The 23,751-nt window shown below is 41.0% G+C and overlaps 1 protein-coding gene across 1 annotated transcript in view; it reads right to left on the reverse strand.

Annotated features, from left to right (window-relative positions):
- htr1fa (5-hydroxytryptamine (serotonin) receptor 1Fa) overlaps positions 1–23,355 on the reverse strand; it is a 28,624-nt gene extending 5,269 nt beyond the window's left edge. The window contains exon 1 of the mRNA XM_034109495.1: positions 23,234–23,355. The gene's annotated coding sequence lies outside the window, so the exon portion shown is untranslated. The remainder of the gene's footprint in view (positions 1–23,233) is intronic.
- Positions 23,356–23,751: the final 396 nt, after the last annotated feature.

Here is a 23,751-nt window from a genome sequence, read left to right on the forward strand (position 1 = left end):
AAACAACAGATGCAGGTTGGCAGATAACGAGGAGGCTGACAAAGCAGACACATGTTACAAATATCCCTCCACATTCAGAGATGAAGAGAAAGAGGTGAGTTTAATTCATCCTCATCCAGTGTCTCTCACTCTCTCACAGCTCAAACACACAAAGCACCCTAAGACATAAGGTAAACACACACACACACACACACACACACACACACACACACACACACACACACACACACACACACACACACACACACACACACACACACACACACACACACACACACACACACACACACACACACACACACACACACACACACACACACACACACACACACACACACACACACACACACACACACGTACAGTATGCCCAACACCAACTTCCCTCTAATTTCAAAAGGTTTGCCGTTACCAAAATAATGTCAATCGTCTGACATTCAATCACTCCCTCCTTCGCTCTATCCTCTTACAAGAACAGGAAAGCTGCTTTTGTCCCACGGAGTACAATCTCTGAAAAACAAACAGTTTGGCTCAGGCAGGACATCAAGCTGCCAAGTGTTGTTTGGTGAAGGAGGAGAGTTGTGAACAAAATGACTGACAGCTCAGGAAAGATGATAAATAGATGAATAACGGCAGCACCATAAAGCAGCACAGCAACCCTCATTCATTTGCCGGTTTATCTGTCTCCTCATCTCTTTCCATCCATCTATTTAATTTGGTGGTGGAGGTAAATGACTTAGTTGGCAGGAGGTAATAAGGCTCCATCTTAGGATATATTGTTTTTGTTTTCTCTTGAATTTGAAGTGTGTAATCTCATATAAACATGAATATACCATTCTGGTGCAGAAAACCACCCTACATTCAAATACGATCATGATAGATGAACACAATACACTTTATTTTTATGGGATAGTAAATGCTTTGATGAAATGCAAATGAGGTGTGACTTTTTATAAATATTACATTTTAATCAGAACATGCCATGAGATGAGACCAATCGCAAGAAAATGCAACTGCACAACAAGGATTCATTACATAAAAAAGATTTTTTTACATATATGAATAATATTTTGGATGATGAAGACAATTTATTGTGCTAATTGCTAATTTCAAATTAGTTTGACCCATACTGAACGCCCTGTAATTCACAATATGACCATGCTGTCATGTCCAGCAAGTCACTAGTCACATTCATGGACCTGTGTCCTTGTTTCAGGCTTGACTGAATCACTTAATGAGTGTCACAGCTGGGGTTTCACTGCACAAGCAAATGCCCAGCATGTCAGCGTCAGCCCGCTACCTGCCTCATGCAGATAGAGGTATTAACAGGTAAGGACCCTTCACCCAGAGGGCTGGCTTTAATGGAACTGGTTCAAGTGTTCTTGTGGCATCCTAGAATGTTGGATGCCAGGCGCGGTACCTAAGTGAGTGAGTGAGTGAGTGAGTGAGTGAGTGAGTGAGTGAGTGAGTGAGTGAGAGAGTGATTGATTGAGAAAGGAAGGATAGAAGGAAGGAAGAAAGGAAGGAAGGGAGTGAGTAAGCAAGGAAGTGAGTAAGTAATTTAGGTTTAAGCACTGACCAGATGCTGTCAGTGTTGTTTGAATTGTGTTAGCTTTAATTGCTCATATAAGTACAGTGTACACCCTTGTGACTAATTCTCAAGCCAACCGTTTTGATGTTTTTCAATTAAGCAATTTTGTATGCAAAAGTGGCAGAAAATGCTGCTTTTAGCTTCTGAAATATGGAGATATCCGCATTTTCTGTATTACATCAATTTAAACAGAATATATTTGGGTTTGGACTGACTAAAGGGACATTTAAAGACATCCCATGATAATTGAATAAACTAGGATAAACAAATCAAGTGAAATAAGCTGCAATTACAGTAACTAATAAAGAATATAATCTTTAGGTACAGCCCTACTGTTGAATGGTATGGTTTTAAGACAGATCAGTACCTGGAATGGATTGGTCGTTTGTACCTGGTGCGCTGTGTGCAAATATTCTATATTGAACTATATTTAAAAAATCAGCTCCATCATCAGTGTATGCGCACCGGAGGCTTCTAGCTACATATTGGACTTTGCTTGCCCAAACTAGTTGTGTTACCACAAACTCATGTTGTGACACTCATTTTAAGGTGAGAAACTTTCCCCCTCCAGCAGATGAATGTGAAAACTGCTTTCTGGTGTCAAAGTCTGCACAAAAATTCTTCTGCAAAGTGAAACAACAAATGAAGGATAATAATCAAATGATATTCTCAGTGCAGGGCCTTTCAGAGAGGGCTGTGATGGCTGAAACTCTGAATTGCCTATCAGCATCCATCAGTGCTTAAAAGGATATATTATTTCTTCTTGTTAGCATCTGTGGTTCTGCAAGTCTATCCCTGCGAAGTCGGTTTATCGAGCTTGAATGTTAATGCAGTGTAAGGCAAGGCAAGGCAAGGCAAGGCAAGGCAAGTTTATTTATAGAGCACTTTTCAACGCAAGGCAATTCAAAGTGCTTTACACAAACAAACAAAAAAAGAGCAAGCATTAAAAAAGAAAAGCTAATCAAATAAACATTAAGAAAAAAATACATGGATAAAAGTTACAGTGCAGTCTAAAATATAAATAGTTCAATTAAACATTACAAGAAAAAGTACATGGATAAAAGTTACAGTGCAGTTTAAGATATGAATAGTTAAGATAAAAGCAGCGACAAAAAGAAAAGTCTTCAGCCTGGATTTAAAAGTAGTCAGAGTTGCAGCGGACCTGCAGGTTTCTGGGAGTTTGTTCCAGATATTTGGAGCATAATAACTGAATGCTGCTTCTCCATGTTTAGTTCTGACTCTGGGGACAGAAAGCTGACCAGTCCCTGAAGACCTGAGAGATCTGGATGGTTCATAGTTTAGCAGGAGGTCAGTAATGTATTTTGGGCCTAAACCATTCAGTGCTTTATAAACCAGCAGCAGTATTTTGAAATGTATTCTTTGACACACAGGAAGCCAGTGTAAAGACTTCAGAACAGGAGTGATGTGATCCACTTTCTTAGTGTTAGTGAGGACTCGAGCAGCGGCGTTCTGAATCAGCTGCAGCTTTCTAATAGATTTTTTAGTGAGACCTGTGAAGACACCATTGCAGTAGTCGAGTCTACTGAAGATAAAGGCATGGACAAGTTTTTCCAAATCCTGCTGTGACATTAGTCTTTTAATCCTAGATATGTTCTTTAGGTGATAGTAGGCTGATTTAGTAACTGTTTTAATGTGACTGTTGAAACTCAGGTCAGAGTCCATGACTACACCTAGATTTCTGGCTTTATCTGTTGGTTTGAACATTGCACACTGAAGCTCAGCGCTAACTTTTAAACGTTCTGCCTTGGCTCCAAAAACCATTACCTCAGTTTTATCTTTGTTTAATTGGAGAAAGTTCTGACACATCCAGTCATTGATTTGTTCAATGCACTTACTCAGTGTTTGAATTGGAGCATAGTCTCCTGGTGAAATTGTTACGTAAATGTGTGTGTCATCTGCATAGCTATGGTAACTTATTTTGTTGTTCTTCATTATCTGAGCCAGTGGTAGCATGTAGATGTTAAAGAGAAGAGGCCCCAAGATGGAGCCTTGAGGAACCCCACATGTCATATTTGTCAACTCAGATGTGTATTTACCGATAGAAACAAAGTTGTTTCTGTCCTTTAAGTAGGATTTAAACCAATTTAGAACTGTTTCCGAAAGTCCCACCCAGTTTTCCAGTCGGTCCAGTAATATGCTGTGGTCAACAGTGTCAAACGCAGCACTGAGATCTAATAATACTAACACTGAAGTTCTGCCACTGTCTGTGTTTAAGTGGATGTCGTTAAAGACCTTTACAAGAGCAGTCTCAGTGCTGTGGTTTGGACGAAAGCCTGACTGGAACACATCGAAACAACCATTTAAATGCAAGAAATTACTCAACTGTTGAAAAACAACTTTTTCAATGATCTTACCTAGAAATGGCAGGTTTGATATGGGCCTGTAATTGTTCATTACTGAAGCATCTAGATTATTCTTTTTTAAGAGCGGTTTAATGACTGCAGTTTTCAGGGCCTGTGGAAAAATACCTGAGTGAAGAGATTTGTTTACTATATGAAGTAGTTCTGAGGCCATGCAAGGCAAAACATCTTTGAAAAATCCTGTTGGAATAATATCAAGGCAGCAGGAGGAGGATTTCAGAAGTTGTATAATGTCCTCCAGGTTTTTATCATTAATCTGATGGAATTGTGTCATGATCTCTGAATTGATGTTAAGTGGACACAGAGACAACACATTAGCTGTTCCTGATGCAGAGGCACTGACTGCTTGTCTGATTTTCTGAATTTTGTCAGTGAAAAAGGAGGCCAAATCATTGCACGCCCTGGTGGATAGAAATTCAGAGGCTACTGACACTGGGGGGTTAGTTAGTCTGTCGACGGTAGCAAACAAGGCACGTGCGTTGTTTTTGTTTTTGGTAATGATGTCAGAGAAGAATGATTGTCGTGCGTTTTTCAAGTCCAAATTATAAAGGCCAAGTCTCTCTTTATAAATTTCAAAGTGAACCTGGAGATTTGTTTTTCGCCACCTGCGTTCAGCTTTTCGACATTCTATTTTTTCTGTTTTAACGGTCATGGCCTTTCTCCATGGAGATATTTTCTTCCCAGTCACTTCCTTTACCTTAATTGGAGCAATGGCATCTATAACATTTTTAATTTTTGAATTAAAATGATCTACTAGCTCATTTACTGAGGTGTTAGCAGGGGCAAGTGTGGAAGAAAAATTCTGAGTAAACATTTCCCTAGTATTTTCAGTTAAACATCGCTTTGTGGTTACCTCTTTTTGAACACTTGTGTGAACAGAAATAGAGCTCTCAAAGAAAACACAGGAATGGTCAGACAGTGCAACATCAGTCACCACAACCTTAGAGATATTCAGACCCTTTGAGATAATTAAGTCCAGAGTGTGCCCCTTATTGTGCGTGGGCTCCGTCACATGCTGAGTCAGTCCATAGCTATCAAGAACACAAAACAGTTCTTTAGCCCCTCTGTCCTGGGGGTTGTCAACATGGATGTTAAAATCACCAACAATGACTAGACGGTCAAAGTCAATACACACTATAGACAGCAGTTCAGTAAGGTCATCAAAAAAGCTTGCACAGTATTTGGGTGGCCTATAGATATTTAGGAACAGAGCTCGAGAGGAGCATTTCAGCTGAAGGGCCACATATTCAAAAGAATCAAAGTTTCCATACGATGTCTTCCTGCATTGAATGGAATCATTGAACAAAATAGCAACTCCACCCCCTTTCTTATGCATTCTTTCCTGACTCATAGAACTAAAGTTGGGAGGGGTTGATTCGATAAGAACAGCTGCACTGTTATTTTGTTCAATCCAAGTTTCTGTTAAAAACATAAAATCAAGATTGTGCTCAGTGATAAAATCATTGATTAAAAATGTTTTTCCTGCCAAAGACCTGACATTTAATAAAGCTAGTTTAAGTTCGTTAAACACACTATCAGTCATGTTTTTTGTAACAAGCTGTGGCTGACATGGAATCACTGCTAAATTAGATAAACTCACACAAACGTTTGAGTGCTTCCTGTATCTAAGATCATTCACCGCTCTTAATCTATTACCTATCAACACAGATATCGGCAAAGCTACTGGCAGGCAGGGCCCGGCATGTCCTGGAAAGAGTTGAGAGTGCCATACGCCCTTGAGCCTGGACCCAGCAGATATCAGTTTGCAGATTGTTTTGGTTTGGATGATTGTGGTAGGCATGGTGATGAAGCCGGGGGAGATGGTGCGCGTCTCTGCTTTGGTGATTTTGGTGGGCGTCGTTGAGGAGCGGGGGTAAAGGACATGCTGCCAGCCCTGCGTATCGCCTTAGTCTGGTCTTTGAAATCCAGGAAGGAATCGGTGCCAGCCCTCTGTATCTCCTTCTTGTGTTCCACGATCTCCAGGAGGGTGGGCGAGGGCGAAAGGGTGAACGGAGTATCCTCAAAGGCGTTGACAGGGGGGGGGGGTGACGGGCGGTGGGGACTCCTCCGTGTGTTTCATAGGTCTCCCATAATCAGAACATTCCTCAGGCGGGTGCAGTGATACTTCTTCAGGGTTTTCTGCGCGATGTGTTGTGTCTATCTCCTGTTTTGATTCCTCTTGCCGCTTGTCCTTGGCAGAGGGAACAGATTGATGACGCAGGCAGTTGAATATGTTAGAGATAAACAATTTCACTCCTGACTTGTTAAGGCAAACTCCATTTGCCTTGAAAAGATGTCTGCGGTCCCAGAAAAAGTTAAAATTGTCAATAAAATGCACAGAATGGTCAGAACAGACAGTTGAAAGCCACGTGTTCAGTGCAAACAATCTGCTGAATCTCTCCACTCCTCTTCTGACTGGCGGTAGAGGGCCACTGATGAACACCTCTGCATTTAGAGAGCTGGCAGTTTCCGACAGACATTTAAAGTCTTTTTTCAGCAGTTCTGACTCTTGTTTCACAACATCATTTGTTCCAATATGTAGTACCACATTCTTCACAGTCGGATGTTCAGCCCCAATATGCAGGATCTTCTCAGCCAAGTCAGAGACCATATCCTTAGGAAAACAGAGTACTTTGGTGTTGTTCTTACTACACAGACCTTTTACATCTCTTACAGCAGAGTCACCCACAATCAGAGTTTCAGGCCCAGTCGTTAGCTTTCCCTCTAGCCTTTTACTTTTGGAGTAGCTATTGGTCCTTACCCTGCTGTGTGAAGAGGACGGGTTATCCAGGTCATCAGAAAGAGATCTCCGGCTCTCGGTCAGCGGAGCGTATCTGTTCTGGATTGGCACACTTGGTGGTTTAGGAGGATTTTTTGTAATTCTCCCTTTAGCAGCTGTCCACTGCTGTTTAGGGGTTGAAGAGGCGCTCCTCTTGGGTGATAACAATGCAGGCCAGCCGGTCGCATCACATATTTCAGAGTGTTGGGCTCTGCCCGTTATCCTTCCTCCCAAATCCCATGAAAATGATTTACTCTTAGGCTTTGCACCCAGAGAGTTCCAGGGAGGACCACCACTTGTAGATTTATGACCCGGTACACAGCCCTCCTGTTCCTTGGAATCCTTGTAGCTGCTAACTAGCTGTGAGTTAGCATACCCTTTTCCATTATTTTGCAACACTGGTAAAGTGGTGTCATTCCCACAACATAGTCCATTCACTTCCACGTTAACTTCCAGCCGTTGCATTTTCATTTCCAGCACGGCCATCTTCTGTAGAAGTTTGTGGAAGTCATCTGTAGAGAACGGAGGCATTTTTCTACCAACTAGCTTAAGCTAAATAGCATGCAGTAGCCTACCAGGCTTTAGCTGTTGCTAGGCCACGCTACTGTAAGACTGGGGTCGCCGTAAAAATGCTGAAATATGGCTGAAAACCTCCGTCTATTTACGAAGATGAACTGTCCCAGTGATAGGTTAATGTCCAGGAGCCGCTGCTCGAAGTTTTCAGAGAATAAGAATAGGAAAATCAGCATAAAAAGTAAGCAGAGGCAGGAGCAAGCAGAAAAGCGTCTGCACTGTAAGAAAGATAAGCAGCTGAAAAGCAGTAGTAGACAAAGACGTCCTTATTTTATACTCCTAGATAATCTTCGATATATTTGTTATTATATATCTTACTGGCTCGCACTTAACTAAAGCAAAATACAGGACAGCCAAATATGTACACCATGACTGATACATAATACTTCTGGGAAGAAGTTGGTAACGTATTACAATAAAGTTATGTACCTCAATTATAAACCTTGTCTCATTGCTCTGCTGCTGTTAGACTGTCTGCAGGTATGAAAGACATGAATTGCACTAATAAATGTAAGCTAAGTCTGGGTCAGAATCACCTGTTCAGGGGAAACTCAACTTGACAAAACACTCACATTATGGCAAATTAATCCTTGTCTTGTAACAGATGATGAGAATGTCTGGATCACAGGCTGAGATTAGTTTTGCCAAGTCATGCACCAGTCACACAGGGAGCTCTGGAAAAGGCTTTCGTCAAGCAACCATGCTAACCAATGGGATACATTTCCTCATGAGTAATGAGTACTGTATTCTTAATACAACTTTATAGTAATACCTTTACAATGCAACAAAACAGCTCTTACTTTTGATTTCACCGGCAAGCACACAAACTGTAGAATGTCTCTCTGATTAGACATTCTCCATGATTATAGAGAAAATCATCGAGCTTTTTATCTAGTGAACAGTGAATTAGAGAGATTAAAAAAGCAGGAGACATGTTTTTGAATCCGCATTAAGAAGACAGTTCTGAAATGACTATAGGGAAACAGGCCAAAAGCAATTAGTACCGAGTTTAAAATGAATGGGAATTGTTACTATATTAAAATGTTAAAAAAAGGTATAACTGTGGTGGACATGAATTAATAAATATCTGTATAGCTTAATGGAATTCAAATAATGTATACAATTATTGTTTAATATATAGGAACATTTATAAATTATTACCTCTGTTATTCATACTGTATGAAACAGTATGATGTGTTATTTATTTAATTGTAGCCCACGTACATTTTCATAATTTATGTTTTAACAACAGCCAGCCAGTTCTCCCGTTAATTAAGGTATGAACACATTTATCATCCATTGCTGTCAGAAAATGTTTGCAAAACAATACATGATTAGAAAGTGTGAAGCTTGGGACAAACTCAGAGGCGGATTGTGTCCATCGCGTAATGCAGATACAATTATTTATTTTAAGACTTATGCGTCACCAATATGGGATAAGAGTCTTAACTAATAAAGTGTGTTTTACTGTTCATTGTTTTCACCAAAGGAAGGAAAGAAGTCAGATATGTAATACTGTATTTATGTGGGCAAACATGCACTAGGAGGAGAGCTAACATGTGTCCTAAGAGCTTGTAAATTTGATATAACTTGGAGATAAAAATGTGCTTTCTCAAAAGACAAAAATGATCAGAGGGCAATTCAGACTCCAAAACTGAAGTGAAACATCTGTGCTATTTACTTCAATTTCACATCAAAGAAACCTGAAACCCCACAGTAGATGCCAGGAAAGAGCAGAGGTTATTATCTTTCACCAAATTACGGTTAAAGAGACACACAATTGTTGTAATATTTAAAAAGATATTTAACAAAATGAGTGTCTAATTTAATATAACTAATGACCTGATACCCAAATGTTACAGCTCTGAGGGTCACACATATTGTCCAAAGTGGTTCTAATGAATTGGAACCTTCCCAGGAGGAGAGGCATGATTACAACTCCAGAAGGATATATCCCAAAATATGAAATAAATGAATTGTTTGCCTCTCTAAATTGCATTTCCCTTTAACATTGAGGAACATCAACACAAGCTGCCAGATACTCAGCAGCCACCAGATAATGAAGTTGTTTCTGGAATGTGTTGGCAAAATATGCCTCCAGACATCATCACTTTATCATTCTTCTAGTCACATGAATACTTAATAGCTATATCTTTCCTTTTCGTTTGGCTGGATCCACCATTGCTAAAGTAAAACGTACTACTTGAACTGGGCTGGCAGTGTACAGTTAAAGTCTGTATATTTCAGATTTTGCTGCCTTTGTGTGATCATTCTTTGTATTTTCACACAAAGGGAAAACGCTTGATATTCAGTCGATATCACAAATACTGATTCATGCTAAGTTAGTGCATAAATAAACCTGTTAGTATCAACCTCATAATGCCTCTCAAACATAGGCAATGACTTTTGCACGAATGTTCTCTGAAAACCTCAGCCAGTGAGCAACCGTTCCCTTAGTATGATAAACACACTGCGGCAGTATCTTAACTCAATCGTGTGGAAGAGGATTATAAACAATTGTCACATTATGCACATACTTATAATTTTTGCTTCATTAAAAATGCGTTATGCATTATGTGTAAATAACATGAACAGACCCGAGGGGGGGGGGGGCACACACACACACACACACACACACACACACACACACACACACACACACACACACACACACACACACACACACACACACACACACACACACACACACACACACACACACACACACACACACACAATGAGCCATACTGACGCGGTCATCATCTCATGCATAGGTCCCTAAACCAGCAGGAGCTAATATCCCCTGCCGGTGGTCACTTATTTCTACACGAGTTACCTTCTAACGGGGGAAGCTAAGTGTCAATGGCCTGGGTGGAGGCATTAAATCAAATGGATTTAAACTGATAGGATATCCATACGAACAATTTAAATGTAATTAATGCAGAAAATAAATAATGTAATGTCCTTTAATTGCATGTCCTCTTTTATCCTACAATGAAATCATGTTCTGTTTTATAGCTTAATCAAAATACATCAACAATTTGAATTAAGATATTTCTTGGAAATTCAACAGTGAGATCTAAAGACTCAAAAGTCATTTGAATTCATCAACGACATTTTTGAAGTCATAATGCCAATTTGTCCAATACATCTGTCCTGTGAACTGTTCACTACTTCTGCTTGAGATTTTGCTTGGAAACAGAGCCATCTATTGAGTAAGTCTCCTTGCAAATAGTTTGGAGCAGATCAAGGTTAAACTGGCGCACTCATGCTTTAACAAAAGTGATGCTGTAAAATGTGATGCAGGACATAAACTGGATGATAAAAGATAAATTAAGTACTTTCTTGGCACAGGATTGTTCAAGGTGAATCTGTGTGAGAGAGGAGGACTTGATATGCAAGATTGTTGCCGATAAAATGTCGTCTATTAGTACCATGGTGTTCATATAAATCCCTCTGAAAAGGTAAATGACATAACTGATTTTCCTTCTGATATGATGCTGACCCAAGCTGCACTGTTGGGAACAGAAAAGAGATGAAAGGCTTGGAGTGCAGCAGCATGCGGCTCTATAGTTTAAATACACTTGAAAAGGACTTCAACATAATTGCAGGGGATGAATAGTGTACATAACATATTACCAATTGAATTAAGTTATCAAGTGTTGAGATTAAGGGCTTTCAAAATAGTTTTCTTCTCAGCAAGTTGTTAGGCCTTCACTCAGCTCCCAACTGGCAGATGATGGAAAACATTGGAAACATTCTAATATACATACAAAGCTTTACGCTTTATTACACAGAAGTTGATGTTTTTGCCACCTATTACAACATTTGATTTTAGGTTTGTTTTTTCTTTTTTTTTCCAAAATAAGAGCTGTGTTTGAGATGAATCTCACTGGAAAAATGTTCTTTAGTGTGTCAGATCTCATCAATTTCTCCTCGTAGTCCCTCGTCTTTAATTGATGGATTTCAAAGTGACTATTTTGTAAGCAACTTGTTTATGAAGATTCTGATCCTCAAAGCTTCGATGAAATATCTGTTATGGTTTAGGTGTTTTGCTCTCTCTCTCTCTCTCTCTCTCTCTCTCTCTCTCTCTCTGTCTTCTCTGTCCTCTCTCTCTCTCTCTCTCTCTCTCTCTCTCTCTCTCTCTCTCTCTCTCTCTCTCTCTCTCTCTCTCTCCTATGCAGTGTGGATTAGAAGGCACAGCTGGTTCACATGAGGAGCACCTGTACTCGTCTAATCAACTCCTCCATAAAACCCTGGTCATGTTCACACTCCAGTGCCAGATAATTCCGTCTCACTCGGTAGAGCTGAACGTTGTAGTATCCTAGCTTAGTGTGATTTTCTCTTGCTGTTTTTGTTGAAGAGTAACCTTGTTTTTCCTCTGTTTTTCCCAGTGTCTGCTCGAGCCAGCCTGAGTCCTGCCGCCGCCACCAGCGTGAACTAGATCCACCTTCATTTTGTGGATTGTTTTTTAGTTGCTCCTTTTTTCCTTTATTAAACTTTGTTAAAAGACTGAATCCATCTGGTCTCTGCCATAGTAGGTCCTGAACGTTTGACCCAGCCCTAACAGAATTATCTGGCCAAAAAACATGGACCCGGCCGAGACTGCATTTTTTTTTAATGAAAAACTTGAGCAACTCACGCCGGGTATGATTCAGCTGAGCGGCCGCATGGAAGACGTGGCGACCCGGCTTACCCAAGATCCTGTTCCAGTCCCTCCAGCTCCTTCTCCCGTTTCACCGTCTGCTCATCCAGCAACACTGAGTCCAGGTCTGCGGGAGCCACATATTCCCATCCCTGCTAGGTATTCAGGTAATCCAGGGACATGCAGCCCATTCCTTCATCAGTGCTCGTTAGTGTTCAGTCAGCAGCCAGTTACATATGCCTCTGATCAGTCTAGAGTAGCTTTTGTTATGAGCCTTCTTTCTGAGAGAGACTCCACTTGGTCGCTGGCAGTTTCTTCTAACAAGCCTATAGATATAAACAACATTAATCACGTATATATTGCTTTTTTCTTCTTCCGATTCAGCTCTCTCTATGTCTTAGAGAGTTTAACTTAATAAAATATAATATATACATTAGACTTACAACAAATTGATAACATTAAGAACGAAAAGAAGATTGTATTTATTCCAAGCTGGTAAATTGCAGTGCAAAACAGAGGCTAAAAAGGCAGGTACAGATGAGAAAATATGCCAAATAAAATGTGATACTGTGCTTTGGCATACAGTAAAGCAATTATTTCCAAAAGTGTAATTATGTTTCAATAACTAATTGTTTTTATTGATTTGGTAGAGACTTGAGTGGTTACTCTTCCTTGTAGCAGCTTGTGATTTGAATGCAATCATAGCTTACAATGCAAATAAATTCACCTTAAATTATGAAGTTGTTATTGGATAAACACCGTGACAACCACCACCTCAGTGGTCTTTGTCTTAATGGAGCGGCTAGTTATATTGAACAAGTTGCTTATTTTGCTTAAAGATATAATGATAAATGATGTATGTTTTATAAGTAAACATCATGATATCAGGAGCATGCACAGTTACTTAAAACATTGCCAAAAATGTGAAAACAACAAGATTGTTACACAAAACTCCTCTAACTCCTCTCACAAACAATAAATGATTCCTCTAAGTTGATCCTCTAATGATATTTGTGTAGTTGTAAATAAGACAAACGGAAGTCTGTTAATGGATGCTTCTTTTATATTCTACCTTGATTAACCCAACCCCTATTTGGTCAGAAAAGAAGCAAAAACGTTAGATCTGCTCAAAAAGCCAAAAACCTCTTCCTAATGTAATGGTTTCGTATCTAGTTTATCAATTTAACTCAAAATTAAAATACTTTAGTTCAACAAATTCTTGGTCAATAAGCGGTAGCCGAGCTTTGACTCATGTGTTGTCAACATTTGAGATTAAGATTAGATTTATACATTCCAAAGTTAAAATCAGCTGATGTTGCCATGACACCAGAACAACATCCAGAGGATTTTTTATCTTGGTTTGCAGACCAACACTGAGGATGTATAGAATATAGAATATATATATATATATATTAGGAGAGCAATAAGAACAGGTGCCACATTTACATTGGCAGAAATCAAAACAGACACCTCTTTGGGGAACATGACAGCATCACTACAGGGGTACCAAATGTGTATGTATATATTTAAGAGCCTCTTTCACACATAGTTCCCAGTCACTTAGTCCATGGCAATGCAGGAATAGATGAGGAAATGGACAGGAAAGTATTTGGTGGCAATGCAACACTATTGGATTCAACCCGGCATTGAAATTAACAAAAGATGTTTGTTTATGCTTTGCGGCTGCTGTACGTTGCTCAGTTGAAAATAACTTGTGATTTTGTAGATGATTTTTGAACTTGTTTATTTGACCTTCCTCTTTAACACTATCCCCACCTATTTAAACCAGATGAACTGGTAGTTCTCCGGGGTGCTGGAGTCATTTTCAGGCTCCTCTCCACAATTTTCCCCCCTAAAAATGATTTAAAGCACATCACCAGTTCCATATCAATGCGATGGAAGACCTCTCCTACAATTTTCAGAAACATGGAAGGAAGAAGCTCTTTTTTTCTGGAGCCAATGTTCTTGTAACATGTGTTTTTAAAGTGTAATGCTAAACAATAAACAGATCAAATGTCATCAGCTGATTCTTGTTATTGGTTTGTGTGACAATGTCTGTATTCAGACGGACGTAACCCTTTATGTGCTTGTTCCTGCAATGTCCCTGCTTTAATTCACAACACAGCCAGGCACCTTCCCTGAAAGGTTAATTGGTCCTAAGGTGGAAAACTATTGGCATCAATTTCCCTTCCCTTGCTCACTTTCACACATGCGCCCTATGCAGAGGATGTTCCTGAATGTCAAAGTTTGCACGTTTTGGAAGGAGAAGTGTATCCTACAAACACCTATCCAACCAAAACTCACAACATAGAATCATATTGTGCTTGTGGTGTGGCGCACATTGTAATAAAACACCACAGTTAACACAAACACAGTCACACACAAATACTGATGCACACATTATTCTGCCTGCATCTACAACACACACACACACACACACACACACACACACACACACACACACACACACACACACACACACACACACACACACACACACACACACACACACACACACACACACACACACACACACACACACACACACACACACACACACACACACACACACACTTTTAAAAGCAACTGCAACAAGTCCATGAGGTCACTGCAAACCCTCGTGAGATGAGTAATGGACAAGTGCTGCACAATAAAATTCAGTTAAACACTTAAACATGCAAACGTGAGGCAATACAACTGGCCGCATTCTAATCGATTGGCTTTTGTGTGTTTGTCTACGATGCAAGGCTTGACTTGCTACAATGTGCCATCTGGACCCGAATTCACCAAACAATAACCTGAAATATTAGCTTTGATCCTTGACTTGTCCCACACATGTGGTTGTTGAATTGGTACCACTTACTCAAAAAATCAGCATAGTCATAAATGTAATTTAATCATACAACAAAGGCTTAATCTTCATTTAAACCTTTTTTTTTAACACCAGGTTAATTTAAATGTGGGGCACAATTAAGTGCCAACAACGTTGTGTTTAATGACCCAAGCAAAGAGGTGGATTTCAACCATACGCTTTAATAGATGTCAAGTTTTTGATAATGGCAGACGAGACCAGTCCTTTGTGTGTATTTGAATAGCTCGTTTACATAAAAGCATATGCTGTATGTGCGCAGAGAGAATGATGCACATTGCCTTCACTGCTTATTTCATTCCGGCAAATAGCAATGCAGCTTTAAGGATGGTGATTGATGGTAGGTTAGTTGGTTTGACCTTCAAAAGTCACAGATACAGTAGATGTATCCATAATCCACATGTTTTTTGTTTCTGGTAATAATTTATTTTTAATAAATGTATCATAACTTGACAGATGGGCGAGAAATTGCAGCATGTAAATATAGAACACACAAACTCCACTAATTGTCTTTGCTAGCAGCTTGAACATGTTGGTAATTACAAGGTGTAACATTGGAAATCAATGGACTGCTATGGCATGGAGACATGAGCTGTATAAGGCTGTGGAACCACTGATTACTGGGTTTAATTAAGTGACAGAGTTGGTGATTATAATAAAAGATAAAGCCTTAAGAAATATCCGTTTCCATTGGACTGAGAGCTCCCAAGAAGAACTACAGCACCACTTATTTCAGCAGGTGCCTTAAAAACCTTACCGTGGTAGAGAGGTTTGTGTGCCCTGATGAACCTGGGGGCTGTGTTGTCTGGAACCTTGTGTTCCTGGTAGGGTCTCCCATGGCAAATTGGTCTCAGGCAAGGGGCCAGACTAAGATTGGTTCAAAAGACCTCATGAAAGAAAAACCAAGAAGTGAGGATACCCGGCCCGGAGGAAGCCCGGGGTCCCTTTCTGGAGCCAGGCCCAGAAGGAGGACTCGTCGGCGAGCGTCTGGTGGCCGGGCTTGCCACGGAGCCCGGCCGGGCCCAGCCCGAAAAGGCAACGTGGGCAACACCTCCGCTTCTCCGTCCCGCGGGCCCACCACCTACGGGAAAAAATGATGGGGTCGGGTGCGCTGCCAGAAGGGTGGCAGTGAAAGCGGAGGGTCTCGACGGACCAGACCCGGGCGGCAGAAGCTGGCTTTGGGGACGTGGAACGTCACCTCTCTGGGGGGGAAGGAGCCGGAGCTTGTGCGGGAGGTGGAGCGTTACCAGTTGGATCTGGTTGGGCTCACCTCTACGCACAGTGTCGGCTCTGGAACCTTACTTCTGGATAGGGGTTGGACTCTATTCTTTTCCGGAGTTGCTCAAGGTGTGAGGCGCCGGGCGGGTGTGGGGATACTCACAAGTCCCCGGTTAGGTGCTTCGTTGTTGAAGTTTACCCCAGTGGACGAGAGGGTCGGGCCTCCCTACGCCTGCGGGTTATGGGGGGGAAAACTCTGACTGTTGTGTGTGCTTATGCACCCAACAGCAGTTCAGAGTATACGGCCTTCTTGGAGACCCTGGAAAGAGTCCTGTATGGGGCTCCTGAAGGGGACTCTTTAATCTTGCTGGGAGACTTCAACGCACATGTGGGCAATGATGGAGACACTTGGAGGGGCGTGATTGGGAGGAACGGCCCCCCTGATCTGAACCGGAGTGGTGGTTTGTTACTGGACTTCTGTGCTAGTCATGGATTGGCCATAACAAACACCATGTTCGAACATAAGGATGCTCATAAGTGTACGTGGTACCAGAGCACCCTAGGCAGAAGGTCCATGATCGACTTCGTTATCGTATCATCGGACCTGAGGCCGTATGTTTTGGACACTCGGGTAAAGAGAGGGGCGGAGTTGTCAACTGATCACCATCTGGTGGTGAGTTGGGTCGAGTGGCGGGGGAAGCCTCTGGATAGACCTGGTAAGCCCAAACGTGTAGTTCGGGTGAACTGGGAACGTCTGGAGGAGGCCCAAGTTCAGGAGGCCTTCAACTCGCACCTCCGGCGGAGCTTTTCGGGCATTCCTGTGGAGGTTGGGGACATTGAACCAGAGTGGTCGGTGTTCAAAGCCTCTATTGCCGAAGCCGAGGCGGGGAGCTGTGGTCTCAAGGTCCGAGGTGCCTCAAGGGGCGGTAACCCTTGAACCTCCTGGTGGACACCGGTGTTCAGGGAAGCCGTCCGACTGAAGAAGGAGGCCTTCAGGGATTTGTTATCCCGGGGGACTCCCGAGGCAGTTGCAAGGTACCGACAGGCCCGAAGGGCAGCAGCCTCATCCGTGGCCGAGGCAAAGCAGCGGGTGTGGGAGAAGTTCGGAGAAGACATGGAGAAGGACTTTCGGGCGGCACCAAAGTTGTTCTGGAAAACTGTCCGACACCTCAGGAGGGGGAAGCAGGCTTCCTCCAAGTTTACAGTAAAACAAACTGGTGGTATTACCAATGACCATTTACAATTATGAATACTATTACTATTATTAGCATATATATATTTATATATTGTGGTTGAAACTTAGCCAGAAAAAAAAAAACATAATAAAAAAACATATATATAAATAAAATCGATTTTTAAAAATAATATTCGATTATGGAGACTGTAGCGAATATTCGAATAATCGCTGTCATCCCTACTGTCCACTCCAAGTAGGGAATGAATCCTTACCCCAAGTGAAGGAGTTCAAGTATCTCGGGGTCTTGTTCTTGAGTGAGGGAACAATGGAGCGTGAGATGGGCCGGAGAATCGGAGCAGCGGGAGCGGTACTGCAGTCGCTTTACCGCACCGTTGTGACGAAAAGGGAGCTGAGCCAGAAGGCAAAGCTCTCTGTCTACCGGGCCATTTTCGTTCCTGCCCTCACCTATGGTCATGAAGGATGGGTCATGACCGAAAGAACGAGATCGCGGATACAAGCGGCCGAGATGGGTTTTCTCCGCAGGGTGGCTGGTGTCTCCCTTAGAGATAAGGTGAGAAGTTCGGTCATCAGGGAGGGACTCGGAGTTGAGCCGCTCCTCCTTCGCGTCGAAAGGAGCCAGTTGAGGTGGTTCGGGCACCTAGTTAGGATGCCACCTGGGTGCCTCCCTAGGGAGGTGTTCCAGGCACGTCCAGCTGGGAAGAGACCAAGGGGTAGACCTAGGACCAGGTGGAGGGATTATATCTCTTCGCTGGCCTGGGAGCGCCTTGGGATCCCCCAGTCAGAGCTGGTTGATGTCGCCAGGGAAAATAAAGTTTGGGGCTCTCTGCTGGAACTGCTACCCCCGCGACCCGACCACGGATAAGCGGGAGAAGATGGATGGATGGACAAAGTTTGAGCATTCAAGGTGTACAAAGTAGGGTTGCCAGAAACTGACCATGATCAAAATCGATTATTCGGCAGCCCTGGCGAATAATAATCGATTATTCGACCCCTCCCCCCCCCTACGAAAAGAAAAAAAAAATCAGACAAAAAAAAAAAAAATCAGACAAAAGGAATTCCGTTGTTTTCTTTACTGGAACATGTTTAACAACCAACAAACAAGCATGTTGTCATCACAACGACGTGGCCTTGAAGTGAAGTTGGTAATGGCCGGCTGTGCTGCGTCTTTCTCTGTAACCTCTTTGGCTTCGCACTCAAATGCGAACGCATTGTTGAGGTTGAGCTGTGATAGACCAACATCTTTTCGCAGAGCTTGCATTTAACTTCCTTCGGACTTGTATGTTCGAAGTAGTTCCACAAGGAGGAACTCTTTTTACCTGCCGCTTTGTTCATCTTTAGTGAGGGAGAAGGGGGGTGGGGGTGGGGGCGGGGTCGGTGTGTAGCGTGCTGCAGCAGCAGTCTGCTCTGCTCGCAGGCTTCCTCCAAGTTTACAGTAAAACAAACTGGTGGTGTGACCAATGGCCATTTACAATTATTAATACTATTACTATTATTAGCATATATATATTTATATATATTTTGGTTGAAACTAAGCCAGAAAAAAAAAAAAACATAAATAATAAAAAAAAATAATAATAATAATGAAAAAATATATATAAATAAATCGATTTTTAAAAATAATATTCGATTATGGAGACTGTAACGAATATTCGAATAATCGAATAATCGCTGGCATCCCTAGAACAAAGTTATGGGTTGAAATGCAACAACTAATTTATAATAGAAACATCCAAAAAATAGATTATTTTTCAACTCTTTAATTAGAATGCTAAATCAAGCTACATCCCACAATGTTGTAAAAACTAGCAGGTTTTAAAAAGTTATAAACCATCTGTTTTAAGCATAATTCTGACTTTTTTTCTCAGAACAAAAATTATTTAAATTTTTTTTAAATCCTCCCAAAAAAAAAATCATGTGGCCCTAATCCTCTTCCGTAGTTTTGCCTCTGCTGCTTCATATATAATACGATTGCAATGAGCATGTACATGTTTGTATCTATCTAGTTAATGGAATGATGGCCAATTATCTGCACATGTGATGGAAGAGGGCGCTGCTGAATGTGGTACACGATAACATCACATTTAAATGCATACCCATACTTCCATCAGTTGAAGGGGATCAATTAAAACACAAGTACAAAGTCATCAGAAATCCTATTATATATTTGTAAGGTTTGTACTTTGAACCAAAATATATCATAACATGTAGAATTGCTTTTTCTCCCTCCATAAGATCTTCAAAATCACTCAAATTTCCCTTGAGATTTACGAAAAAATAAACACATGAGCTCTCTCAAACTATTTCTTAAGTGCCAAAACCTTATACAGCATTTTTTTTTCTTGCGGACAAACAACATTTGGACTTAGGGACTGGAAATGTTTGACATCACCAATTGATTGGGGCGATTCAATTCACCTTCAGTTGTGGTGATAGCAGTTCAAGTATTATCTTTAGCCCCAGGTAAAGCTGTAAGACAGATGGGAATGTAACTACAGTATGTGGCTCATTCCAACAAATATTCATCCTGTGAAATTGAATGCACATTGCAACCTTTGGGTGTAGCAAGCATGGTTTTAGGCTTTTACTCTTGTTCCATTAGGAGTCAATTTCCTGTAAGAGCCACGGGGAGAGCATCTGTCAGGCAGGGGCCACTCTATTAAATGTAGCCCCTACAGGTCTGTCAAAGTGAGGCAGTCGTTCATACAAGGTCTCTCACTCTGTTGCTCTGCGTAATGCCTCCACAACACATGCAGACACACAAACAGAAAATCCCTAAGATATAGTGCCGGTATGTTCTTTCTATGCCTGCTGGATTTTAAGGCCCTTCTGATGTCTTCAAAGATCCATGAAGAAACAATGAGAGCTGTCTTACATTTGCATACTTCTGGCAGCTAATGTCTGCTTGAAAACCTATAATTTGAATCTCCATCTGTCATGGATTGGTAACAATTAATTAAACATTGATTCCTGAAGGCTATGGGCTTTTAAAGGTAGCAGATAATCATTTTCACAGCTACTTTCAAAAATAGGCAGTGCTGGCAGACACAGTAGGGAAAGAGAGCACAAAAAGGCTATTTTTTATCGTGTTCTTGGATATATCCAGACATATTTTGATTGAAGCTTTCGCCTCTGTGACATGTCAGTGAAAATCTGGACCAGATCAGATGGATCCGTCTGGGCTTTCTGAATAACCAGGGGAAAACACCGAGAGCTTTTCCAAAAGTTAACAAGCTAACATTTTTAACAAGAAAAGTTACTTGTTTAATCAATCAAATGTACGTGATAGGCCTACAAGATTTGTGTTTTGTTTCAGCCAAACTAATTGCTTTTGTCCGAATGAAATTAAATTGCCAGGAAAAGAATGCTCTGTCACAGAAAAGGACAGACTGAAATAAAAGAGTAAACACCAGAAAATAAACCCTTAAATCCAGTCAGAGAACATGAAGTCCTCTATATTGAGGTTGGTTGAATTATGATTTTATCGGAAGTACAGATAGCTGTTAGGAAAACGAGCTGTATAAAAACAGAAACAGTGGGCCTAATTAAAATGATGGTGCTGTGTGGTTGAGTACATACCAGCCGCAAACTGCAGCTATTATAACCCTTTTATTTCAGATCGATACACTTTCAGTTCACCACTTAGATCCACCAGGCTGTAAACAAAACAAATGCACCCAGCACATCTCATGCAAAAAAAGAAAGATAGAGGACACACTTCTTTAACATCATTTTAAAATGAAGCCACCATGTCCTCTACACATTCAAATTGGCTCAGCTACAGCTTTGCGTTTGCCAGCTGGCTTTCAAGGGTTGTAACAATACAACAATACAGAAAGTTTGGAGATCAACCTTCACATTGAAAGTTTCTGAAGTAAAGGTCTTCTTCTTAAATCTTTCCTCACCTGGAAGACCATAATCCACTCTTGGGGATTTGAACTTGAAAGCTTATGTGAATGTGAATCTGTGTTTACTGTTGTGTTCTTGCTTTTTTATTTTCGTTCACAGCCTATAAACGTCTTTTGTTCTCATTGCGGTTCATGATTGTCGTTATTGTTTCTTTTTGCTTTTGTCTCTATTTTTTAGGTATTTTATATGTTTGTTTCCTTTTAAAGCACTAATATTTAAGAACATCGGTTAATAAAGGCTATTATCACTATAAAAAGTCCAAAGGTGGTTCAGTTTAGTTGGATGTAAAATGTTAGCTTGCCAATGCCTGTCTTTGAAACTGCCACTAATATTGTTTCATTGCAATTGGCTGTCATCAAATGTGTCAGCCTAGGAGATAATAAGGTTTTGTAGTCCTTTAAAGGAAAGAAGGTGCTTGCAGAAGCAAGAATAAACAAGGAAACAATATAAAACGTTTGAATACAAATGGAAAAGGCAAAGGCATTCATCATAATAGTTAAGGCACATCTGTGTCCTCTCCTTGTCTCTACAGTTGCCTTGAATATAAATCATGGATGGTGTTGGCACCAGCAATGACGACTCAAATTATAGTTAAGAAGTTGTGAGTAGCTAAATGAAACAAATATGATGTGGTAAATCCAGTCAAATAGAGAAATAAAGAACCACTGGTATTGGATCGGTACTCCCTATCAGTCAATAGTCATGTATCATCAGAGGGAAAGTGGATTTCCCATATAAAAGCCCACTTGGCAGGATGCTGCAGGAAGAGCTACACTGAATGCGCCTCAAATCAGGCCATGTGTCCTTGGTTTGACTCTGCTACTCTCCATCACTGCTGTCCATTATTTTTTTTCCAACATAACTCCCTGACTGTAATTAAGTACCGCAGGGAAATGTGTCTCATCTGCCAGAAAAAGAACCAAGTGGACCTTCATTCCAATATTTCAAGCCATTATATGAGGGTCCTCAATCCTAATGTCCTTCAACGCAATGCAATTGCTGGCTTTATTGAAAATACATTTACATTACTTTGCATATTTGGCATGCATGAACCAGCACAGTGTCATGGGAGTTATGTCAATGTTTATATCCAATATCATTGGGCAGTGCCAATGCAGGAAGTCGTGTATCCTTTATGTTGGAAGGTAGAAAGGGTTGAGGTGGATAGGAGTGCAGTGTGCCCAACTTTGATGCTAAAGAATCAAATTGCATACAGCCCGCAATTTCTATGAACTGTCCTGGGAATCACATGCAAGTCACTCACCATTCTCTTCATTATCAACCAGGTCCAACTGGATCCTGCACAAACACTGCAGCATGCACACACACTCTCCTCGCATGCAATACTATAATCTCTACCGCCACACCATCCTTTTTGATCCCACATCATATAATGGGTTTGATATTCCATCTGTTGTGGACCTGCTGCTGGGCAAAGAACCATTCCCACAGATTCGGAGAATTCCAGCATGTACCTTTGCTTACTTTTAATAAAGTATAATCCGCGTATGAAGTTAATTTCAAGCAGATAGTGTATGTGGACATACTGGGTATTTGCAAACACACATGCGACAGTAGACCTTTGCTTTCAGATTGAACCTTCAGGAAAAAAAGGACTACTGATCATGACTCCCTCCAGAGCCAGGATAAACCCGGTCTGATCCTGGCAATATCAGCCAATATATATAACACTTTATTACTAACAGCTTAATGTGTCTCTTTTTTCTCTATTACGATTCAAATGTCCCCCTGTAATTATGAATAAAAACAGTTAGACAATTAAACATATTGACATGCAGTCAATGGGACCACCCAGCCCTGACTGTATCTGTTTTATAAGCATTAAAATAGTTAGGTTTATAAATGTGCAAAGACCAATTTGATGAGTGCGATATTTAAAAGCCAATTAGGATGACAACTGCATATTTAAATCATGTCAATTAAACCTAATGCGCACACATATAGCGACTGTCTACGGTAGAAACTATACTTCCCAATTTCGGAGCATGAATTCAGAAACTGCATGACAACCTGTGTGTCTCAAAACATGTGCCACCTGCAAAAACATGAACTTACCCGGGTTTCGTTGCAGAGATTGAATGACAGAAGAAAGCAGGCACTGGGAGAAGAACATAACATTCCCTATTAATGTCCATTCACGGCTCAGCGACGTTCACGCCGACACCCGTTTACTGTTACGACGGAGAGGCGGGGGCGCGCGCCGGCGAGTGCACGCTTCTTGGCCAGAGACAGAGCTCAGAGAGGTGCGTCAGTGAGGAGGAGGAGGAGGAGGAGGAGGTGTAAAAGACAAGATAAGCGTAATAACAGCCTTCCAGCATCAAAGGCTAATAAGACAAACGTTTATGGAGAAAGACAATCTGACATTATACTGTAAATCTTTATTTGATACATTGTGACGTTTTTCTCATCTCAATATTGTTCATGGAGCTTAATTAGGGCTCCCATACGGTGGAAATACTGAATAAATATATAGTTTAATATCTCTGTAGTCATACAGAAACATTTATATATTTTTGATAACACATTAAAAACGAACCATCTTTATTCCTAGTATGATTTCTAAATAATAAATT

This window comes from Pseudochaenichthys georgianus, chromosome 21 (assembly GCF_902827115.2).
Source record: "Pseudochaenichthys georgianus chromosome 21, fPseGeo1.2, whole genome shotgun sequence".
Taxonomy (NCBI): Eukaryota; Metazoa; Chordata; class Actinopteri; order Perciformes; family Channichthyidae; genus Pseudochaenichthys; species Pseudochaenichthys georgianus.